This window comes from Zea mays, unplaced genomic scaffold (genome assembly GCF_902167145.1).
Source record: "Zea mays cultivar B73 unplaced genomic scaffold, Zm-B73-REFERENCE-NAM-5.0 scaffold_37, whole genome shotgun sequence".
NCBI lineage: Eukaryota > Viridiplantae > Streptophyta > Magnoliopsida > Poales > Poaceae > Zea > Zea mays.
The window spans coordinates 1-25,073 of NW_023367003.1; positions in this window are offsets into that span (position 1 = coordinate 1).

Below are 25,073 nucleotides of genomic sequence, written 5' to 3' on the forward strand. Positions count from 1 at the left end.
CCATAATTAGGGGTACCCTCAAGACGCCTAATTCTCAGCTGGTAACCCCCATCAGCATAAAGCTACAAAGGCCTGATGGGCACGATTAAGTCAGGGATCAGTCCACACGAGTGACTCGATCACGCTTCACCCGAGCACTAGCCTCGGCCAAAGGCAGCCGACCTCGAGAGACTTCCGTCTCGCCCGAGGCCCCTTTTTATGGCGGACACATCACCCGGCTCGCCCAAGGCCTTGGCTTCGCTCAGAAGCAACCTTGACTAAATCACCACACCGACTGACCAAATTGCAGGGGCATTTAACGCAAAGGTGGCCTGACACCTCTATCCTGACACGCGCCCCCCGGCAGAGCCGAGGTGACCGCCGTCACTCCACCGCCCCACTGGCCAGTCTGACAGAAGGGCAGCGCCGCCTGCGCCACTCCGACTGCAGTGCCACTCGACAGAGTGAGTCTGACAGGCAATCAGGCCTTGCCAAAGGCGCCACGGCGAACTCCGCTCCGCCCGACCCCAGGGCTCGGACTCGGGCTAAGACCCGGAAGACGGCGAACTCCGCTCCGCCCGACCCCAGGGCTCGGACTCGGGCTAAGACCCGGAAGACGGCGAACTCCGCTCCGCCCGAACCCCAGGGCTCGGACTCGGGCTAAGACCCGGAAGACGGCGAACTCCGCTCCGCCCGACCCCAGGGCTCGGACTTGGGCTAAGACCTGGAAGACGGCGAACTCCGCTCCGCCCGACCCCAGGGCTCGGACTCGGGCTAAGACCCGGAAGACGACGAAACTCCGCCTCGCCCGACCCCAGGGCTCGGACTCCGCCCTGGCCTCGGCTGAACGACTTCCGCCTCGCCCGACCCCAGGCTCGGACTCTGCCCTGGCCTCGGCTGAACGACTTCCGCCTCGCCCGACCCCTTGGCTCGGGCTCGGCCACGGCAACAAAAGGCAGACTCAACCTCGGCTTCGGAGGAAACCCCACGTCACCCTGCCTAGGGCACAGACCGCCACGTCAACAGGAGGCGCCACCATCATCCCACCCCGAATCGACTCGGGTCACGGAGGACAAGACCGGCGTCTCATCCGGCCAGCTCCGCCAGAGGGGCAATGATGGCGCTCCACAAGCTCTATGACGACGGCGGCCCCCAGCTCTCTTACGGAAGCAGGACAACGTCAGCAGGGACTCGACCGCTCCAACAGCTGTCCCTCCATCAGGCTCCGCCGCACCTCCGACAGCCACGACACCACACCAGCAGGGTGCCCAAATCTCTCCGGCTGCCACATCGGCATGTACCTAGGGCGCTAGCTCTCCCTCCGCTAGACACGTAGCACTCTGCTACATCCCCATTGTACACCTGGATCCTCTCCTTACGACTATAAAAGGAAGGACCAGGGCCTTCTTAGAGAAGGTTGGCCGCGCGGGACCGAGGACGGGACAGGCGCTCTCTTGGGGCCGCTCGCTTCCCTCACCCGCGTGGACGCTTGTAACCCCCCTACTGCAAGCGCACCTGACCTGGGCGCGGGACGAACACGAAGGCCGCGGGACTTCCACCTCTCTCACGCTCGGCTCCGGCCGCCTCGCCTCTCCCCCCTTCGCGCTCGCCCACGCGCTCGACCCATCTGGGCTGGGGCACGCAGCACACTCACTCGTCGGCTTAGGGACCCCCCTGTCTCGAAACGCCGACAGTTGGCGCGCCAGGTAGGGGCCTGCTGCGTGCTGACGAACAGCTCCCCGTCAAGCTCCAGATGGGCAGTCTCCAGCAACCTCTCCGGCCCGGGACGGTGCTTCGTTTCGGGACTCTCGAGTTCATGTCCTTCGACGGCAGCTACTACATGACACTTCTTCCACCGCCGCGCGACCACGACAATGGCGGCCGACAACCCGCCCGCCGGCGGCGGAATCGACGACGTCTTCCCCGCGTGGTGAAAGAGCAATATTCGGGCTCGCTCCGTTCTCTCCCCGGCCAACGGAGGAGGAGGCGGAGCCGTCAAGGCCAGACGGGAGGCCGCGCTTCGTCGGCCGTCGAGCGAATCGACGCCCCCGACGCCCCGACGGAAGGCACGCCGGACGTCGACCTCAGGCGTTCGAGACGGAGGCGAGCGCCGTCCCCCCCGCGGCACGCTGACCCCGAGCAAGAAGACGACGCCGGCGCGCTCGCGGAAAGCCTGCAGGACGTCGCCTTCAAACCAGGGATGACGGCGCAACCAGTCCCCGATGTGACTACGTCGCTCCTCGTCGACCAAAAGGTAACGACTAACTCCCATCTTGCGTCATTTCGACTCGGCCTCAACCCGCCAAACGATCTCGTTTTGGCGGGCGCTCTCATTGAGGCGAGTGCAACCCCACTGAGGTTCTGTATGCGGTCACCTTGGGACCGACTGACGGACGTCTCGACCTACGGGCCCTCTGGGTCCGAGGAAGATGACGATCCCAGCATCGGTTGGGATTTCTCCGGACTTGGCAACCCCAGTGCCGTGCAGGACTTCATGACCGCATGTGACTACTGTCTGTCCGACTGTTCCGATGGAAGCCGCAGCCTTGGCGACGAGAGCTGCGGCCCAGGCCTCGAATGTTTCCACATCAAGCTAGGGGATCCCACCGAAGGCAACCATCTTGGCATGCCGGAGGATGGTGATCTCCCTAGGCCGGTGCCTCGCGCCGACATCCCACGGGAGCTAGCTGTGGTCCCCGCTCCGGCGGGGGGGTTACGACCCACAACTCGAGCAAGTCCGCGAGGCGCAGGCCAGGCTCAACGAGGGAACAGGAGCGCTTGAGCCGATCCGTCGGGACGTCGGACAGGCATTGGTGGGCCAACCCCTGGCCGGAGAAATACGTCATCTGCCCCAAGGTCTCCAGCACCGCGTCGCCAACGATGCCAGGATCAGGCCGCCGCCCGCATCCAGTGGGTCGGTCAGAACCTGGCAACCGCAGCGATGCTCATCCGCGCGATGCCGGAGCCGTCAACCACCGAGGGTCGGCGAATCCAGGGAGAACTCAAGAATCTCCTGGAAGGCGCTGCGGCCCGGCGGGCCGAGAGCACTGCATCCCGGAGGTAAGGATATCCCTCGGAACCTCATGCCGCGACTTCCCGATTCATGCGGGAAGCCTCGGTCTACACCGGGCGCACGCGCAACACCGCGCCTGCGGCCCCGGGCCACCTCGGCAACGAGCACCATCGACGCGACCGTCGGGCTCACCTCGACGAAAGGGTGCGCCGAGGCTACCACCCCTGGCGTGGGGGGCGCTACGACAGCGGGGAGGATCGGAGTCCCTCGCCCGAACCACCCGGTCCGCAGGCCTTCAGTCGGGCCATCCGACGGGCGCCATTCCCGACCCGGTTCCGACCCCCGACTACTATCACAAAGTACTCGGGTGGAAACGAGACCGGAACTGTGGCTCGCAGACTACCGCCTTGCCTGCCAACTGGGTGGAACGGACGACGACAACCTCATCATCCGCAACCTCCCCCTGTTCCTCTCCGACACTGCTCGCGCCTGGTTGGAGCACCTGCCTCCGGGGCAGATTTCCAACTGGGACGACTTGGTCCAAGCCTTCGCTGGCAATTTCCAGGGCACATACGTGCGCCCCGGGAACTCCTGGGACCTTCGAAGCTGCCGGCAACAGCCGGGGGAGTCGCTCCGGGACTACATCCGGCGATTCTCGAAGCAGCGCACCGAGCTGCCCAACATCACCGACTCGGATGTCATCGGCGCGTTCCTCGCCGGCACCACTTGCCGCGACCTGGTGAGCAAGCTGGGTCGCAAAACCCCCACCAGGGCGAGCGAGCTGATGGACATCGCCACCAAGTTCGCCTCCCGGCCAGGAGGCAGTCGAGGCTATCTTCCGAAAGGACAAGCAGCCCCAGGGCCGCCGTCGGAAGAAGCTCCCGAGGCGTCTGCTCCGCGCGGCGCCAAGAAGAAAGGCAAGAAGAAGTCGCAATCGAAGCGCGACGCCGCCGACGCGGACCTTGTCGCCGCCGCCGAGTATAAGAACCCTCGGAAGCCCCCCGGAGGTGCAAACCTCTTCGACAAGATGCTCAAGGAGCCGTGCCCCTACCATCAGGGGCCCGTCAAGCACACCCTCGAGGAATGCGTTATGCTTCGGCGTCATTTCCACAGGGCCGGGCCACCCGCCGAGGGTGGCAGGGCCCACGACGACGACAAGAACGAAGATCACCCAGCAGGGGGGTTCCCCGAGGTCCGTGACTGCTTCATGATCTATGGAGGGCATGCGGCGAATACCTCGGCTCGGCACCGCAAGCAAGAGCGCCGGGAGGTCTGCTCGGTGAAGGTGGCGGCGCCAGTCTACCTAGACTGGTCCGACAAGCCCATCACTTTCGACCGAGCCGACCACCCCGACCATGTGCCGAGCCCGGGGAAATACCCGCTCGTCGTCGACCCCCGTTGTCGGCGATGTCAGGCTCACTAAGGTCCTGATGGACGGGGGCAGCTGCCTCAACATCATCTACGCCGAGACCCTCAAGCTTCTGCGCGTCGATCCGTCCTCCGTCCGAGCAGGCGCTGCGCCCTTCCACGGGATCATTCCTGGGAAGCGCGTCCAGCCCCTCGGGCGACTCGACCTCCCAGTCTGCTTCGGAACACCCTCCAACTTCCGAAGGGAGACCCCTGACGTTCGAAGTGGTCGGGTTCCGAGGAACCTACCACGCCGTGCTAGGGAGGCCATGCTACGCGAAGTTCATGGCCATCCCCAACTACACCTACCTGAAGCTCAAGATGCCGGGCCCCAACGGGGTCATCACTGTCGGCCCCACGTACAAACACGCGTATCGAATGCGACGTGGAGTGCGTGGAGTACGCCGAGGCGCCGCGGGCCGAGTCCGAGTCCCTCATCGCCGACCTGGAGAACCTCTCCAAGGAGGTCCCAGACGTGAAGCGCCATGCCGGCAACTTCGAGCCAGCGGAGACGGTCAAGGTCGTCCCCCTCGACCCCAGTGACGACACCACCAAGCAGATCCGGATCGGTTCCGGGCTCGAGCCCAAATAGGAAGCAGTGCTCGTCGACTTTCTCCGCGCAAACGCCGACGTCTTTGCGTGGAGTCCCTCGGACATGCCCGGCATACCGAGGGATGTCGCCGAGCACTCGCTGGATATTCGGGCCGGAGCCCGACCCGTCAGGCAGCCTCTGCGCCGATTCGACGAGGAGAAGCGCAGAGCGATTGGCGAAGAGATCCACAAGCTAATGGCGGCAGGGTTCATCAAAGAGGTATTCCATCCCGAATGGCTTGCCAACCCTGTGCTTGTGAGGAAGAAAGGGGGGAAATGGCGGATGTGCGTAGACTACACTGGTCTCAACAAAGCATGTCCGAAGGTTCCCTACCCTCTGCCTCGCATCGACCAAATCGTGGATTCCACTGCTGGGTGCGAAACCCTGTCCTTCCTCGATGCCTACTCGGGGTATCACCAGATCCGGATGAAAGAGTCCGACCAGCTCGCGACTTCTTTCATCACGCCGTTCGGCATGTACTGCTATGTCACCATGCCGTTCGGCTTGAGGAATGCAGGCGCGACGTACCAGCGATGCATGAACCATGTGTTCGGCGAACACATCGGACGCACAGTCGAGGCCTACGTTGATGACATCGTAGTCAAGACACGGTAGGCTTCCGACCTCCTCTCCGACCTTGAAGTGACATTCCGGTTGTCTCAAGGCGAAAGGAGTCAGCTTAATCCTGAGAAGTGTGTCTTCGGGGTACCCCGAGGCATGCTCCTAGGGTTCATCGTCTCTGAACGAGGCATCGAAGCCAACCCGGAGAAGATTGCGGCCATCACCAGCATGGGACCCATCAAGGACTTAAAAGGGGTACAGAGGGTCATGGGATGCCTCGCGGCCCTGAGCCGTTTCATCTCACGCCTCGGCGAAAGAGGTCTGCCTCTGTACCGCCTCTTAAGGAAGGCCGAATGTTTCGTTTGGACCCCTGAGGCCGAGGAAGCCCTCGGTAACCTGAAGGCGCTCCTTACAAAGGCGCCAGTCTTGGTGCCGCCAGCGGACGGGGAAAACCTCTTGGTCTACGTCGCCGCGACCACTCAGGTGGTTAGCGCCGCGATTGTGGTCGAAAGGCAGGAGGAAGGGCATACATTGCCCGTTCAGAGGCCGGTCTTACTTCATCAGCGAAGTGCTGTCCGAGACTAAGATCCGCTACCCACAAGTTCAAAAGCTGCTGTATGCTGTGATCCTGACAAGGCGGAAGCTACGACACTACTTCGAGTCCCATCCGATAACTGTGGTGTCATCCTTCCCCCTGGGGAGATCATCCAGTGCCGAGAGGCCCTCGGGCAGGATCGCAAAGTGGGCGGTGGAGATCATGGGCGAAACGATCTCGTTCGCACCCTCGGAAGGCCATCAAGTCCCAAGTGTTGGAGGATTTCGTGGCCGAATGGGTCGACACCCAACTACCAACGACTCCGATCCAACCGGAGCTCTGGACCATGTTTTTCGACGGGTCGCTGATGAAGACGGGGGCCGGCGCGGGCCTGCTCTTCATCTCGCCCCTCGGAAAGCACTTGCGCTACGTGCTGCGCCTCCACTTCCCGGCATCCAACAATGTGGCCGAGTACGAAGCTCTGGTCAACGGATTGCGGATCGCCATCGAGCTAGGGGTCAGACGCCTCGACGCCCGCGGTGATTCGCAGCTCGTCATCGACCAAGTCATGAAGAACTCCCACTGCCGCGACCCGAAGATGGAGGCCTACTGCGACGAGGTTCGGCGCCTAGAAGACAAGTTCTTCGGGCTCGAGCTCAACCACATCGCTCGGCGCTACAACGAAACCGCAGACGAGCTGGCTAAGATAGCCTCGGGGCGAACGACTGTCCCCCCGGACGTCCTCTCCCGAGATCTGCATCAACCCTCCGTCAAGCTCGACGACGCGCCCGAGCCCGAGGTACCCTCGGCTCAGCCCGAGGTACCCTCGGCTCAGCTCGAGGTACCCTCGGTTCAGCCCGAGGCACCCTCGGCCCAGCCCGAGGTACCCTCGGCCCCCGAGGGCGGGGCATTGAACGTCGAGGAAGGGCAGAGCGGGGCCACGCCAGACCAGGATTGGCAGGCCCCGTACCTGCAATATCTCCGTCGAGGAGAGCTACCCCTCGACCAAGTCGAGGCTCGGCGGGTAGCGCGACGCGCCAAGTCATTCATCTTGCTGGGCGACGAAGAGGAGCTCTACCATCGCAGCCCCTCGGGCATCCTCCAGCGATGCATCTCCATCGCCGAAGGTCGGGAACTGCTGCAAGAAGTACACTCGGGGGCTTGCGGCCACCACGCAGCACCCCGAGCCCTTGTTGGAAATGCTTTCCGGCAAGGCTTCTACTGGCCAACGGCGGTGGCTGACGCCACTAGAATTGTCCGCACCTGCGAAGGGTGCCAATTCTATGCGAAGCGGACACACCTGCCCGCTCAGGCTCTGCAGACAATACCCATCACCTGGCCCTTCGCTGTATGGGGTCTGGACCTCGTCGGTCCCTTGCAGAAGGCGCCCGGGGGCTACACGCACCTGCTGGTCGCCATCGACAAAATTCTCCAAGTGGATCGAGGTCCGACCCCTGAACAGCATCAGGTCCGAGCAGGCGGTGGCATTCTTCACCAACATCATCCATCGCTTCGGGGTCCCGAACTCCATCATCACCGACAACGGCACCCAGTTCACCGGCAAAAAATTCTTGGATTTTTGCGAAGATCACCATATCCGGGTGGACTGGGCCGCCGTGGCTCATCCCATGTCGAATGGGCAGGTAGAGCGTGCCAACGGCATGATTCTACAAGGGCTCAAGCCTCGGATCTACAACGACCTCAATAAGTTCGGCAGGCGATGGATGAAGGAACTCCCATCGGTGGTCTGGAGCCTAAGGACGACGCCGAGTCGTGCCACGGGCTTCACGCCGTTTTTTCCTGGTCTACGGGGCTGAAGCTGTCTTGCCCACTGACCTGGAATACGGCTCCCCGAGGGCGAGGGCCTACAACGAACAAAGCAACCAAGCTAGCCGAGAGGAATCGCTGGACCAGCTGGAGGAAGCTCGGGACAAGGCCTTGCTACACTCGGCGCGGTACCAACAGTCCCTGCGACGTTACCACGCCCGAGGGGTCCGGTCCCGAGAACTCCAGGTGGGCGACCTGGTGCTTCGGCTGCGACAAGACGCCCGAGGGAGGCACAAACTCACGCCCCCCTGGGAAGGGCCATTCGTCATCGCCAAAGTTCTGAAGCCGGGAACATACAAGCTGGCAAGCAATCAAGGCGACATCTACGGCAACGCTTGGAACATCAAACAGCTACGTCGTTTCTACCCTTAAGATGTTTTCAAGTTGTTCATATACCTCGCACCTACGCAAAGTTTAGTTGTCAAGGAAGGGTCGGCCTAGCCTCGGCAAAGCCCGACCCTCCCTCGGGGGCTAAAAGGGGGGAGACCCCCTCTGCGTCGAATTTTTCCTCGAAAAAGGATCTCTTTTTAGCAGGATTTCTTTCGTGCTTCTTGACTACTTCGGAAAGCGGATCCTGGAAACGACGAGGTACACGTAAGCAGCCAAGGCTGACCGAGCCGAGGGACTCCTACGCCTCCGGGATACGGATACCTCACTCGTCCCCTTCTGCGATAAGTAACTTGCGCTCGGATAAAGCGACTCCGTGGACCGAACGAGTCATCACGTTCGGAAGCTCTCCTGCCGAAGCAGTCCTTCAAGCTTTCTCGACTAAGTCGGCGACAGGGCCTCATGGACGGGTGAAAGTACGCGTAAGCGGCAAGGCCGACCGAGCCGAGGGATTCCCACGCCTCTGGGATACGGATACCTCACTCGTCCCTTCCGCGAAAAGCAACTCTCGCTCACACAAACATCCCTGTTATCGACGAAGTCCAGATGCTCGAAACAGGAGGAAAAAAGATGCAGCTTCGCAAGCGGGGCGAGGGTGTGTTCTTCTGGCCTCGGCGGCCGCGGAAAGCACACGCTACAAGATGATCTGATCCTGCAGGCTCGGGTCTTCACGCTGAAGGGAGCCGTAGCACCCTCGGCATCGACGACGTCTTCAGCAAAGCCCGACCCAGCCTCGGGCGGCGCCACGGTCCAGGGGCTCCTCCGGGAATCCGGCCCGAGCAGGCGGCTCAACCGGTTACCCCTGGGGCCTCGGTCAACCGGCTTCCAAGGGCGCCAGCCCGATCCGAGGCCTCGACTGACCGACTTTGGCGTCGGCTCCGCTGACGGACGACACGGCTAGGCTCCGGCCAACCAGGTTCCCCATTCTCGAGCCAACTCCGCCTCTGTTCATACTGATATCGCTACCCCTGGCCTCGGTCCACCGAAGGGCGACCGAGGGGTCTCTTCAACTAAGCTAGAGGAGCCCCAGACAACAAGGCCGAACGGGCCGAGGGATTCCTACGCCTCCGGGATACGGATACCTCACCCGTCACCTTGACACGGGGCAACTCATGCTTGGTAAAAGCGGTTCAGATAATCAAACAGGCGAGACTTAGTGCTCGAAAATGAGGAAAAGACACGGCTCCGTGCCAAAATTACATACACGTTCAGGCCTCGACAGCCACAATGAACGAACAACCCCCCTCCGAAGGGGAAGGGCCTGCGGAGTAGCTGAAGAACGATGGGCGGCTCGCTGCCGCCCGTTCCAACCACGACGGCCACCACCCCTGCCCCAAACAGCGAAGCAGCGTAAGCAGCAGCCTTGGGGGAGGTGTCACGGCAGAAGGGCTCCCCCACCCCCGCTGAGGACGAGAACCAGCCATTCAGGCAGGGAGATGGGGACCCAGGGCCCCTAGCGCCCTGCATATCCTGGCATGGCTGGAGGAAGTCTCCGTGGGGCTCAAGGACGCCCTTCACCCCCGGGCGCAGGGGGAAGAAAGGGGCAGCCGACCCACGCGGAGGCGGCCCCCCGACTCGCCTCGTCTTCCATCTTGGCCTGGATGACGAAAATCCTTGAGGCCGAGAGAGGGGTAGAGGCCGCGGCCTGGCCCGTTTTCCCCCACCGTCGAACTAGAGGTCACCATCTTGGGTGACCGCCGGTGGCGGGGTACGGCCAGGCTGCGTGATGAAAATCCTTGAAGCCGAACGATGGCTGAGAGGTACCAACTCCCATGGAGTTGCGTTCCTCCAACGAGGAGGCGGAAAGGCGGCGGATACCCCCCATCCGGGGGCTTGGAAGACGGGAAGACCCGACGCTTAAGGGAGGAAGAAGACATGGTTGCCTTACGAAAGGAGCCTCCCTCCTTTTAAAGGCAACTCCCCCTACATGCGCCCCCAGGCGCCGCGGGTCGAGTCTTCTCCAACACGCTCCAAGGCCCTCCCCTGCGACTCGGGGGCTGGGTCCCGCATGTCATACAAGCCGGCTCAGGGCAGAAGAAGCCAAACCGTCGCGCATGGTGCGCACGACCGTCCAGCGGTTACAGGCGACCCCCCATTTTCGCCCAGACCAACGGGCAGAAGGGGCGGGCAGCCATGCAGGCGGCATGCAACCGCGCCAGATGGACGCGCTTCTCCGACTCCTGACACGCCAGCCTGGAACCCAGGCCCACGCGTCGAGCAACCGGCGCGCCAGTTGCTGCATGCAAGCAACCGCACCGCCACTTGTGCCACCATCGCGCCTCTTCGGTTGCGAAGCCTATGCCACGACTCGAGGCGACCCAACAGCGCCAGACTGGCGCGTCGGTCAAAGCGACCGAAAGTGGGCCGGCAGTAATAGCGGTGGCAGGCGGGCGGGCGCAGCGGTCACGTCGTCAGCCAGGCTCACGTCCCATCCTGAGACAGCAAGAGAGCCTCCTCTCACGGCGTGAAGACGGTGCACCCGTGACCCGTTCCTCGAACGGATCGCACTGCGCGCAACGGCCGCCCCGCCAACCACTCGCCCCGTCGCATTAACTCCACGGCGGGACACGCGGCGCTTCTGGCAGGAGGAGCGCGCGACGCTTCACCTTCGCCGTAATAACCGCGTCAGAAAAGGTACGCCACGTCGTCCGATTTCGTATCCTTTTCCATTTTCCTCTTTCTCTATCTCTTGCAACAGGGACCGGGAAAGGGGGATACCCCGAAAGGGATCCTTCTCCGCGAAGGAACCGGGCTCCGAGCCCCCCATTACTGATCAGGGGTTCGAAGGCTGGCCCCCCGAGGGTTCAACAGTCGCCTCAGATCGCGTGGGCCCGACACCCACTACTGGTCAGGGGTTCGAAGGCCAGCCCCCCGAAGGGCTCCATGGCCGCCTCAGGCTACTCGGGCTCCGCGCCCATTACTGATCAGGGGTTCGAAGGCTGGCCCCCGAAGGGTTCACAGTCGCCTCAGACACCGAGCGAGGGATGACCAGGGGTACGTTCGATACATAACCGAGGCTCGGGCTGCGCTCCCGAGGTACCCTAGGACATTTCCGAGACCAGCGGGAACGATCTTGTAACGGAATCCCATCAGAGGGAGGCATCGAGCCCTCGGACCCCGTCGCCAGGGGACCGGGTCCGGCAAATCACCCGCAGGTACTTTTGGGCGTGCCTCTGGGCCCCTAGCCGACCCCCAACGAACGGGGCACGGACGTCCACTCGGATTACCCGCTTGCAGCTCACCGGAGACACCATGTTCGGTGCCCATCGAGGGTAACATGGCGCACTCCCCCCCTCCTCCTTGCGGAAAGGCGACGTAGGGGCGTATGTAAAAAGTCGAGTCTGTCCCTGATCGTCCTCTCGCCCTGTGCAGAGGCTCGGGGGCTGCTCTCGCAAAAAACCGGCTCCGGCCAAATCGTTGACAGCGTCAACATACCAGCCCGAGAGCTTGGGCCCCGACCGTGCACCCGGGCTACGGCCAGTTCGCATGAGGGAACGACCAGACCGGCCGAAGTATTAAGACCTCGAAGGAGTGTAACCACTCCTCCGAGGCCTCGGGGGCTACACCCGGCGGGTGCGCTCGCGCGCACCCACCAGAACGAAATGCAACCGAGAAAGGCTGGTCCCCTTGCAAAAAAGTGCGACAAAAGCCTCCAAGCGAGTGCTAACACTCCCTTCGAGGCTCGGGGGCTACTGTCGGGGACCATAATTAGGGGTACCCTCAAGACGCCTAATTCTCAGCTGGTAACCCCCATCAGCATAAAGCTGCAAAGGCCTGATGGGCACGATTAAGTCAGGGATCAGTCCACACGAGTGACTCGATCACGCTTCACCCGAGCCTAGCCTCGGCCAAAGGCAGCCGACCTCGAGAGACTTCCGTCTCGCCCGAGGCCCCCTTTTTATGGCGGACACATCACCCGGCTCGCCCAAGGCCTTGGCTTCGCTCAGAAGCAACCTTGACTAAATCACCACACCGACTGACCAAATTGCAGGGGCATTTAACGCAAAGGTGGCCTGACACCTCTATCCTGACACGCGCCCCCGGCAGAGCCGAGGTGACCGCCGTCACTCCACCGCCCCACTGGCCAGTCTAACAGAAGGGCAACGCCGCCTGCGCCACTCCGACTGCAGTGCCACTCGACAGAGTGAGTCTGACAGGCAATCAGGCCTTGCCAAAGGCGCCACGGCGAACTCCGCTCCGCCCGACCCTAGGGCTCGGACTCGGGCTAAGACCCGGAAGACGGCGAACTCCGCTCCGCCCGACCCCAGGGCTCGGACTCGGGCTAAGACCCGGAAGACGGCGAACTCCGCTCCGCCCGACCCCAGGGCTCGGACTCGGGCTAAGACCCGGAAGACGGCGAACTCCGCTCCGCCCGACCCCAGGGCTCGGACTCGGGCTAAGACCCGGAAGACGGCAAACTCCGCTCCGCCCGACCCCAGGGCTCGGACTCGGGCTAAGACCCGGAAGACGACGAAACTCCGCCTCGCCCGACCCCAGGGCTCGGACTCCGCCCTGGCCTCGGCTGAACGACTTCCGCCTCGCCCGACCCCAGGGCTCGGACTCTGCCCTGGCCTCGGCTGAACGACTTCCGCCTCGCCCGACCCCTTGGCTCGGGCTCGGCCACGGCAACAGAAGGCAGACTCAACCTCGGCTTCGGAGGAAACCCCACGTCACCCTGCCTAGGGCACAGACCGCCACGTCAACAGGAGGCGCCACCATCATCCCACCCCGAATCGACTCGGGTCACGGAGGACAAGACCGGCGTCTCATCCGGCCAGCTCCGCCAGAGGGGCAATGATGGCGCTCCACAAGCTCTATGACGACGGCGGCCCCCAGCTCTCTTACGGAAGCAGGACAACGTCAGCAGGGACTCGACCGCTCCAACAGCTGTCCCTCCATCAGGCTCCGCCGCACCTCCGACAGCCACGACACCACACCAGCAGGGTGCCCAAATCTCTCCGGCTGCCACATCGGCATGTACCTAGGGCGCTAGCTCTCCCTCCGCTAGACACGTAGCACTCTGCTATATCCCCATTGTACACCTGGATCCTCTCCTTACGACTATAAAAGGAAGGACCAGGGCCTTCTTAGAGAAGGTTGGCCGCGCGGGACCGAGGACGGGACAGGCGCTCTCTTGGGGCCGCTCGCTTCCCTCACCCGCGTGGACGCTTGTAACCCCCCTACTGCAAGCGCACCTGACCTGGGCGCGGGACGAACACGAAGGCCGCGGGACTTCCACCTCTCTCACGCTCGGCTCCGGCCGCCTCGCCTCTCCCCCCTTCGCGCTCGCCCACGCGCTCGACCCATCTGGGCTGGGGCACGCAGCACACTCACTCGTCGGCTTAGGGACCCCCCTGTCTCGAAACGCCGACAAAATATTTGACATATAAAAATTATTATGCACTATTTTGAAGTTTACAAGATAACAAAGGTAAAATATAGAAAAAAAACATTTGTTATCTGATATTATTAAAAATATTTTTTAACATTTTGTGATACAAAGTCATCTCTTATATCATTGAGATCAATCTCATCTAACAATTTTTTTTCGATATATAGAATCACCAAGCTATTTAACATCTCTTGAGTTATTGTTGATAAAAAATAGTTCACAAAAATATTTTAATTTTAAAAAGTTTCTCTCTGCCAAAGCAACCATCATATGTATAGTTTATAATACTCTCCCTATATCAAAATAGAATTTATTTTGCTTCTTTAGTGGATTCATCATCATCAATATAAACATAAAAATCAAGAACTAAAACAAATACTATTTTGAAACGGATGGAGTATTCGATAAGTAATTGAGACAGTTTAAGAATATAAACAAGACTAGTCGATAACTCAATAACGCATCGCTCTTTACGTATTTGTGTCTATAATAGATAGGTTTAATAGGAAAAATGCTACCGTACAGAGGCTAGGGGGCCCTCTATTTTTGGGGGCCCGGTGCGGCCGCACCCTTGGCACCCCACATGGACGGCCCTGGTGATGGTACATAGACACATCAACAAAAAGAGTTCTTTAAAGTCTGTAAATGTTGGACCCAAAAAATTACAACATATTAGTCTGTTAAAATACAACTGCGCTACGCTCTGTGCTCTTTCGAGGGAAGGCTCGGGCTCACTCAGAGCCGTACCTGAGGAGGTGCGGTCGCACCGGCCCCCCAAAAACAGACCCCTCTAGCCACTTGACGCTAACTTTTTCCTGTTAAACCTATCTATTATAGACACAAATAAACAAAGAGCGATACACTATCAACCAGTCTCATTTAGATTGTTAAACTAATATCTCAATTACTTATCAAATACTTCATCCGTTTTAAAATAGTATTTGTTTGAGCTCTTGATTTTTATGTTTATATTCAACTACATGGTGATGAATCCATAAAAAAGCAAAACAAATTCTATTTTAATATAGAGAGAGTATTATTTACTATACACATGATGGTTGCATCGACACATAGAAGGTTTTTAAAACTGAAATTTTTTTGTGAACTATTTATAGTCAACAATAACTCAAGAGAGGTTAAATGGTTTGGCGATTCTATATATCGAAAAAAGTTGTTGGATAAGATTGATCTCAATGATATAAGCGATGACTTTTTATCACAAAATGTTAGAAGATATTTTTAATGATATCAGATAACAAATAAGTGTTTTTGGCTATATTTTATATTTGTTATCTTATAAACTTCAAAACAATGCATACTAATTTTTATACGTCAAATATTAGATAATATATGTATAATTATATATATTTATGTGTGTACGAGGTTTTCATATCGGATTTCGCACTAGTTCCCTTAAAAGTCAAAAACGGCCTTGGGCTCACTTGGTGGGCGTATTTGACTGGCCTGTGCCGTGTGCCTACACTGGGGCGACGGAAACAGAGCGGGGCCGCGACGGCCACGGCTCCTTCCTCGGTTCCTCCTTGGACATCACTCGCGTCGTGTGCCCCACGGGATTCCACGTGGTTTTGATCCGTCCCCATCCCTGCATCCCTTTTTTTCCCTGCCGCACCACTACCCGTCCTGGCCACACCACACCACTAGGCCAACGATCGACGGAGAACCCCGTTCCGTTCACGCGTCATTCATCTGTCCATGCTTCGCTCTCTTTAATTTTTACTACCGGCCAGCCACCACCACCGCCCCCGGTCCGGCCGCCCGGTCCCCCCCCTTTTTTGCCCGTCGCGCTAGCGCTACGCCGCGCCGCGGAACTCGCTCGCGGGACAGGAGACGAATTCGTCGCGGCACGGGTCCGTGTCCTCGGCTCCACGCCGTGCGAGAGCGAGACGAGACCCTGGTGCCTGCCGCCTGGCTGCGTGACTCCGCCGCCGGCGCCATTGCTGGCTGCCCTGCCCCGCACCCTACGGCCCGTGCCGACTCGCACGCACGCGGACAGCGCCTGCGAGGCTACATGCACAGTGGACATGGTCCTGCCCCATGCCCGCAAGTCTACTACGGCTACGGGCACGCCTCGTCGGGTCACCTGACGCCAGGTCCACGGCGACCCCCCACCTCCGTTTCCGTTGTTTGGCGGCTAGCTTCCGGTCACTGGAATCGACGACTTTTTTGCCCGACGCACGGTGTACGCTTGATACGACTTGGGTACCCTATACTATGCTATATGGCTACACTAGAGACACCACTGGACATGTATACGCCAGAGCCGTCCCGTGCGTGCGATTTTCCAAACGATTGCGATGGCCCACCTGCGAGCGTGCCGGAATTCCGTGACAGCGGAAGCCCATGGACAGTGCGCAGAGTACTATTTTTCTAAAATATTGCGGACGGGCTAGGCTAGTAGGATGGATGACGCGTCAAACGATGTGGGTGGGTGAGTGGGTGCAGGAGCGGGACCAGTGCCACGCCCCACCATAGCTTATTTAGAGCATGTTCGAGAGATCTTCACTTCAATAATTTTAGTTCTATAAATTATTCAAATGAAGCCCTCCCAACTCCAAAAAGAAACAACTTTAAAGTAGTAGTTTCTAACAAAAGAATCTTTCTAAATTTCAGTCACTCTAAGGTGATGTTTAATTTCTCTAGCTAAAGTTTTGTTCGTGTCACATTAAATGTTCAAATATCAATTGTTGTGATCTTGTTTTTAATAGCTATATGGCATCAAAAACAAGACAACATAAATTAAGACATATGAACATCCATCCTTAATTATTATTTCTCTGAAGTATTAGCTTAAGGTCGAGGTCTTTAGAAAAAAACTATGAACACAATAATATTTGAACAAAGTAATAACGGACAACGAACAACCAAATATGAAACTTATCTTGTGAACCATAACATTACTTATTTCATCTTCCTTCGTGTTACAAAAGTTCAGACATATACCTCCGTCTTGCTTGAACAAAATAGCCCGAAGGTGTTCCAGAAGTTAAACGAAGCAAAGTCTAAGGTCTTCAGAAATGTGAATTTATACATGCCACTGTTCATCTATTTTATAGTCACGGGGTACAATTTTGGTGAAATTACAATTCACACCCTAAAGCCTATACAGTGAGCTATTTTGCACAACGGGGGTGAAGTTGTCTTTTTTTCCTTTTACTACTTTTCTGAGAACTTTAGCTTCATCATGCTTCATGTTTTGTCCATTGTTTCTGCGCGATAATATTCTGAAGCATATTTTTCCCTCCGACTAATCCATCCGAAGGTACTCCAGACGAAGGTACCTATAATACTTAAAAATATACCAGAAAGCAACTATTGTCTCGGTGTTTCGAAGACCTCCTTAAGAATAAGGCCCCCAATATCAATTATGAGTATTAAATAAAGATTTAATAAAGTTATCTCATCTTTTAATCTTTATTCGCGTAACTAGTTTTATAGTTTTACAGTTATACTATATTTAATACATGTAAGTATCATTTAAACATTCGATGTGACAGAGACTAAACTTTAGTTGAGTGATACCAAACACTCCCTAAATTAGCATTACCCCCTAAATTATCATTTGAAAAAATAGTTACATGATTTTTTATATATCCTTTTATTCTTCATCCTTTTTTATATCTTATTCTGTTTGCGCTTCCATATCTGGTTAGTAAGAAATTTTAAAGAAGGCTATATTCAAATAATAATGTAAAAATCTGCCAGTGTGTGTCTATTACTAAAGCCTCTGATTCTATTAAGTACTCTCTCTGTCCACATGCATTTGTCTTTTTGGGTTTATTATAAGTCAATCACTATCAACTTTAACTGATTTACAACATAAATGTAAAATTACTAAATTCATCATGACTTAAACTATCACAATATGTAATTCTTTTAGTAGAAAATAATTAAATCTTACATATATTGTTGGTCAAAGTTTAAATAGTTTGACTTATGACAAATCTATAAAGACAAACTCAAATGGATGGAGGGAGTATTAGGACATGCACATCCTGGAAACCTTTGATCGGTTCTCAAGCACAAGAGATAGTTAAGAGACTGTATGATATAACTATAAGCCTTTGTATTATAAATACAGTTAAGAGACAATACATATAAAGAGTCGTGTAATGACTGACTCTTAACAAAGAACCCGTCTCTTGTATTTTTTTCAATTAACCCATAAAGATCCTTCAAAAGATCTTATATTAAATAAGAATGTACATGCTCTTAATGATATAAAGAGTGTTCAAAGTTGCTCTAACCTAGCCATGTGGTTATTGACCTAGTTAAATGAGCATCAATTCTTAGAGGGTGTTTGGTTTGAGAAATCACTCCATCTAAAATAAGGTGGTGCATCATAGATCCATTTCTCGAATTTGGTGGTATGACCTCATTACTCGTATTAGTATTAAATAACTAACTATGAGGAATAGGGTGGTGACAGATCAAATTATTTCAATCCACAAATCAAACGAAAAAGTGTGGAGTGAGAAGATAATAATGGACTAGTTCATTCCTAAACAAAACACCCTATTATTGTCTCGTTAAAAGCACGCCGAGATTTAGAGTTTAGGTTTACACGCATCCACCACTTGGAAGTTAGATTACTTGCCACTTGTCATAGCTAGCTAGCGGCGGGTTGGTCAGTAGAATATACTAGTGATGGTTATCAAACAAGAGTTTAGTCAAGTTAACCAAGAACATGATTGATGAATATCCAAGGCAATGACATGAGAAGCTGGCCGAGGCATTATGGGTTCATCGGATGTCCTACCATGGGGAAACCAAAAACATGCATTATCAGCCGGTATATGATGGCCAAGAGGATGTACTACCATGGGAGATTAGTATTATCTCAAAGAGAGTAACATTTCAGAATGACCTATCGTCAGCCGATGAGTATGACGCCATAAGAATATCAACACCAAGGACTTAGCAGAACTGAGGTTATGGTCCCTAGAGAAAATCGAGAAGAACAATGCCAATGTTGCTCGTGCCTACAATATGAAGGCCAGACCCAAGTCATTTCAAATCAGCGACCTTATCTAGGAGCTGGTACTACCAGTCGGGACCAAGGATACGACCTATATGGAAAATGGTCACCCAAAAATTGGCACAATACCTATCACATAGTAGAAACAACTCCTATCGCATGGAAACTTTAGAGGGCGTTTTGTTTAGCTGAATTGTTAATAGAAAATACCTGAAGACGTAATACCTAAGTTTGTAGACTGGAGCGTAAGGACCGAGAGCCAATGTCGTTGCCATCGGCTAAAGACACAGTAAACTGATGCTTTGTCATGGCCTTTACACAAAATAAGAAATATAAATAACAAGTTGATGCATGGTTATCATCTCTGAAGAGACATGGACGTTTTGATCAACCACCCAGAGGCAGGTCGGCCATGCATGGTTCCATTCAAAGGCTTGCTGATGTCAATTATGGAGATCGATCCTGACCAACTAAGGACCGGTTCGGTTGTTCCGGAATGCAACAGGATTCATTCCAGTTCATCAATACTTATATTAATTGGACAAGCAATCCGGTCTAGAATCCTTCAGGATCACCGTTCCGTAGTAACCGAACAGGCTCTAAAGCTTTGCTAGTGGACGTAAGCCGACGCTAAGTGGGGTTCTCATCAGCTAACGAATTGCTACATGACTGACGCAATGATGTTCAATTTGAGAAGCAAATCAAGAATCACGGTGAAATAGGAATGCAAGGAGGCACAAATGGAAGCAGTATGAAACCCATCAAGTATGTTTATATGAAAAGGTTTGATGGGCAATAAATTACAATAGTTGCAGGGGATTTATCCCCATAGGTGATCCTTTGGTCCTATAAAGTTTCCTACTCTTCATCGATGGTTGCTCGTCCTCGTCGATGAAGTTGTCCTAGCTAGGATCATCACTATAGTCCTAGCCAAGGCAATCCTCAGTATCTTCCTCTTCATTACTGTTGCTTCATGGAGACTTTGTGATATCTTGGCCCTGCTGGATGGTGATATCCTGGTCCAAGACTTAATAGAATTAATAGTGTATTCATACCAATAAGTTGCATCTTCTTTTTCGAAAGTATATCTCGAAAGAACCTCCAAGCTAAGCTTGCTTGGTTTGGAGCAATTTGTGATGGTGACTAACAGGGAAGTTTTCTCGGATGCGCGTGAGTGAGGACAAAGTATGCACAAAAAACCCGTGTTGGTCTATAGGGACAATATATGATCCTAGAAAGTTAACAGGAGTAAATATCACCGAACCGGGAGTGGACGGGGTGTTACAGACTTCATGTGAATGTGCCATAGTATCTCTTCCACTTCCTCATTATATGAGTTAAGGTCCTCCTCGATGTCATCAGCGACAACAACATCCTAACTAGTGGTTTGTGCGCGCCCATGCGCGCGTAGTGGCACGTGTTTTTTTTATAATTTTGCAATGTCTTGATTCAGTTCATAATTCACATGAAATACAAATAAGAGGTGCATTGCATTTCTTAAGGATATGTGCAAGCTAATATCATTTACGTGTCATAAAAACAACATTCATAGTTTCGTAGCCTCCAGTATAGTTCTTGGTGCAAGTAAGATAAACATATAAATTACTAAAGCTGATGGATAAGGTTACCGTCTGGTTTTTTCTTAGAAATTTGGTTTTTGATTTAAAGCTGGTACCTTCTAATAGAGCAAGACGTTCTCCGTGTCAAGCATTCATACAAGGGTATTTATAGAATCAGCATAGTCCAAAGCTTACTTACATTGGTCATAAAGTAACCAAATAATATAGGATGCATGATAAATATTTCTACAGCAAAACCGAGAGAAACCTCAGTGCGTAAAAAAGTCTTGTCTTCAATCGAGGTAAGACAAAACCTTAATTGACAGGATCTCAGCCTGTTGTGCCTTTGATTAGCCAAATCTCTTCGTGGACCAACTCCACATAAAGCACGATGAAAATATGTTGACTACAATGATATACCAACAAACTTATAGGAAACCATCTAAGCAGGTAGAGAATTGTAGGTAGAATAGAAAGAGAATATGTTGGATAAAAAAGTGATAGAATGATATGTACCTTTTAGCGTTTTAAGTAAATCCAGATCGAAGTGGCTGCAATGCAAAATGACATGCCGTTGAGAGGGTGTGCCCGCACCTAATTGAAAGGGAAATGTGCCCTTGGGGCATTTCTAAGTGTTTTGGTGATTTAGTATCCAACACAAGTGCCTAAGTGTTGATCTAAGCAAAGTGATGGACAAAGTACAAATCAAGTCAAAAGGTATGTTTCTAGACTTAGTACATTGTTTTATGGACTAATGTATTGTGTCTAAGTGCTGGAAACAGGAGAAAACAAATTGGAGAGAGATAGCTCTGTTTCAGCCAAAGTCAGTTCGGTCTGGGTGCACCGGACTGTCCGGTGTGCCAGACTGGCTCAGGCGAACTTGCTGCTCTCGAGAAGAATTTGACGGCGTACGGCTATAATTCACCGGACTGTCCGGTGTGCACCGGACTGTCCGATGAGCCAACGGTCGGCCGGGCCAACGGTCGGCTGCGCGATCTGCGCAAGACACGTGGCCGAGCCAACGGTCGGGAGGGGGCACCGGACAGTGTCCGGTGCGCCAACGGCTCCAAGGCTGCCAACGGTCGGCTTCGCCAAATAAGGAAGGAAATCCGCACCGGACAGTGTCCGGTGGTGCACCGGACTGTCCGGTGCGCCAGGCGACAGAAGGCAAGAATTGCCTTCCCGGATTGTTCTCAAACGGCTCCTAGCTGCCTTGGGGCTATAAAAGGGACCCCTAGGCGCATGAAGGAGCATACCAAGCATTCCTTGAGCACTCTTGATCACTCACACTCCATTCTTGCGCACTTGTTTGACATTCTAGTGATTTGAGCTCCGTTCTAGTGTGCTAGTCTCTTGAGCTTAAGTCTGGGTCTTGTGTGTGCGTATTTGTTGTGATCTTTGTGTCTTGTGTGAGTTGCTAATCCCTCCCTTACTCCGTGCTTCTTTGTGAACATCTTTGTAAGGGCGAGAGACTCCAAGTTGTGGAGATTCCTCACGAACGGGATATAGAAAAGAAAAGCAAACACCGTGGTATTCAAGTGGGTCTTTGGACCGCTTGAGAGGGGTTGATTGCAACCCTCGTCCATTGGGACGCCACAACGTGGAGTAGGCAAGCGTTGGTCTTGGCCGAACCACGGGATAAACCACTGTGCCATCTCTGTGATTGATCTCTTGTGATTATTGTGTTTCGCTAAGACTCTTCTCTAGCCACTTGGCAATACTGTGCTAACGCTTAACCAAGTTTTTTGTGGCATTAAGTTCAAGTTTTACAGGATCACCTATTCACCCCCCTCTAGGTGCTCTCAATTGGTATCGGAGCCGTTCTCTTCAAGTAAGGGACTAACCGCCCGAAGAGATGGATCCTAAGGGCAAGGGGATTGTGATCAATGACAAGGAGAAGGAGTCATTCGTCAACGAGCCCAAGGATGACAAGCCTACCGACTCGGGCTCGGGCCACAAACGCAAAGATGGGAAGAAGAAGAAGAAGACAAGACGCATCAAGGAGATCGTCTACTACGACGACAGCGATGAGTCCACTTCTTCCCAAAAGGACAACGATGACAACGACTACGAGAGAAGAAAACCGGTTAATTCGAACTTCTCTTTTGACTACTCTCGTATTCCGCAAAGTACAAATGCTCATTTGCTCTCCATTCCACTTGGCAAACCTCCTCACTTTGATGGAGAGGACTACGGATTTTGGAGCCACAAAATGTGTAGTCACTTGTTCTCTCTCCATCCGAGCATATGGGAGATTGTGGAAAGTGGAATGAAATTTGATAGCTCGGACAGTCCTATGTTTATCAATGAACAGATTCATAGAAATGCACAAGCTACTACTGTGTTGTTAGCCTCTTTGTGCAGGGACGAGTATCATAAGGTGAGCGGCTTGGACAATGCCAAGCAGATCTGGGACACCCTCAGGATCTCACATGAGGGGAACGACGTCACCTTACTCACCAAAATGGAGTTGGTGGAGGGCGAGCTTGGAAGATTCGCAATGATCAGGGGAGAGGAGCCAACCCAAACATACAACCGGCTCAAGACCCTTATCAACAAGATAAGGAGCTACGGAAGCACACGATGGACGGACCACGACGTCGTTCGTCTAATGCTAAGGTCCTTCACTGTACTTGATCCACATTTGGTGAACAATATCCGTGAAAATCCTAGGTACACCAAGATGTCGCCCGAAGAAGTTCTTAGGAAATTCGTAAGCGGGCGAATGATGATCAAGGAGGCGAGATATGTCGATGATGCTTTGAACGGTCCAATCCATGAGCCTCAATCCATTGCTCTCAAGGCAACGAGGAGCAAGGAGGCGCTACCTAGCAAGGTGGCGCAAGTTGAGGCGGCCGGGCTCAATGATGAAGAGATGGCCCTCATCATCAAGCGCTTCAAGACGGCGCTAAAGGGTCGCAAGGGGCAGCCAAACAAGACCAAGACAAAGGGGAAGCGCTCATGCTTCAAATGTGGTAAGGTTGGTCATTTTATTGCTAACTGTCCCGATAATGATAGTGACCAGGAACAGGGGAACAAGAGGGAGAAGAAGAAGTTATACAAGAAGGCTAAAAGCGAGGCACACCTTGGCAAGGAATGAGACTCGGATTGTTCGTCATCCGACTCCGATAATGAAGGACTCGCCGCCACCGCCTTCAACAAATCATCCCTCTTCCCCAACGAGCGTCACACATGCCTCATGGCGAAGGAGAAGAAGGTATGTAATCGAAACAGTGTCACTTATGATTCTTCTAGTGATGATGAGTCTAGTGATGAAGAAATAGATTACTCTAGTTTGTTCAAGGGATTGGATAGAACTAAAGTAGATAAGATTAATGAATTGATTGATGCCTTGAATGAAAAGGATAGACTCTTAGAAAAACAAGAGGATCTTTTATATGAAGAGCATGATAAATTTGTAGAGGCACAAAAAATCTTATGCTTTAGAAGTTAAAAGAAATGAAATGCTTTCTTGTGAACTATCTTCTTGCCATGAGACAATTTCTAGCTTGAGGAGCATGAATGATGGTTTGAATGCTAAGTTAGAAATAGCTAGTAAATCTAACTCCTGTGTAGAACATGTTATGATTTGCAAGAGGTGTAAAGATTTTGACATTGATGCTTGTAGTGAACACCTAGCTTCAATTTCCAAATTGAATGATGAATTGGCTAGTCTTAATGCCAACTTAAGGCTAGCAAGAATGAATTTGACAAGCTAAAATTTGCAAGGGATGCCTACACGATTGGTAGACACCCCTCAATTAAGGATGGACTTGGCTTCAAGAGGGAAGCCAAGGACTTAACAAGCCATAAGGCTCCCATCTCCGCCAAGGAGAAAGGGAAGGCTCCTATGGCTAGTAGTGCTAAAAAGAACCATGCGTTTTATGTACCATGATAGAAGACAGTCGTATAGGAGTTGTAATGCTTATGATGCTTTTGACTCTCATGCCATGTTTGCTTCTAGTTCTTCCTATATGCATGGTAAAGATATGTCTAGGAGATATTTTTGTTCATATGCCTAGGAGAAACGTTGTTAATGTTCCTAGGAAAGTTAATGAACCTACTACAATATATCATGTTTTAAATGCTTCCTTTGCCATTTGTAGAAAGGATAGGAAGATAGTTGCTAGAAAATTAGGGGCAAAATGCAAGGGAGACAAAACTTGCATTTGGGTCCCTAAGACAATTGTGACTAACCTTGTAGGACCCAACAAGAGTTGGGTACCTAAGACCCAAGCCTAAATTTGCCTTGCAGGTTTATGCATCCGGGGGTTCAAGCTAGATTATCGACAGCGGATGCACAAACCATATGACGGGGGAGAAGAAAATGTTCACCTCCTACGTCAAAAACAAGGATTCCCAAGATTCAATAATATTCGGTGATGGGAATCAAGGCAAGGTAAAAGGGTTAGGTAAAATTGCTATTTCATCAGAGCACTCTATATCTAATGTGTTTTTAGTTGAGTCTCTTGGATATAATTTGTTATCTGTTAGTCAATTATGCAATATGGGATATAATTGTCTATTCACAAATGTAGATGTGTCTGTCTTTAGAAGGTGTGATGGTTCACTAGCTTTTAAGGGTGTATTAGACGACAAACTTTACTTAGTTGATTTTGCAAAAGAGGAGGTAGGTCTAGATGCATGCTTAATTGCTAAGACTAGCATGGGCTGGCTGTGGCATCGCCGCTTAGCACATGTGGGGATGAAGAACCTTCATAAGCTTCTAAAGGGAGAACACGTGATAGGTTTAACTAATGTGCAATTCGAAAAAGATAGACCTTGTGCAGCTTGTCAAGCAGGCAAACAGGTGGGAGGCTCTCAT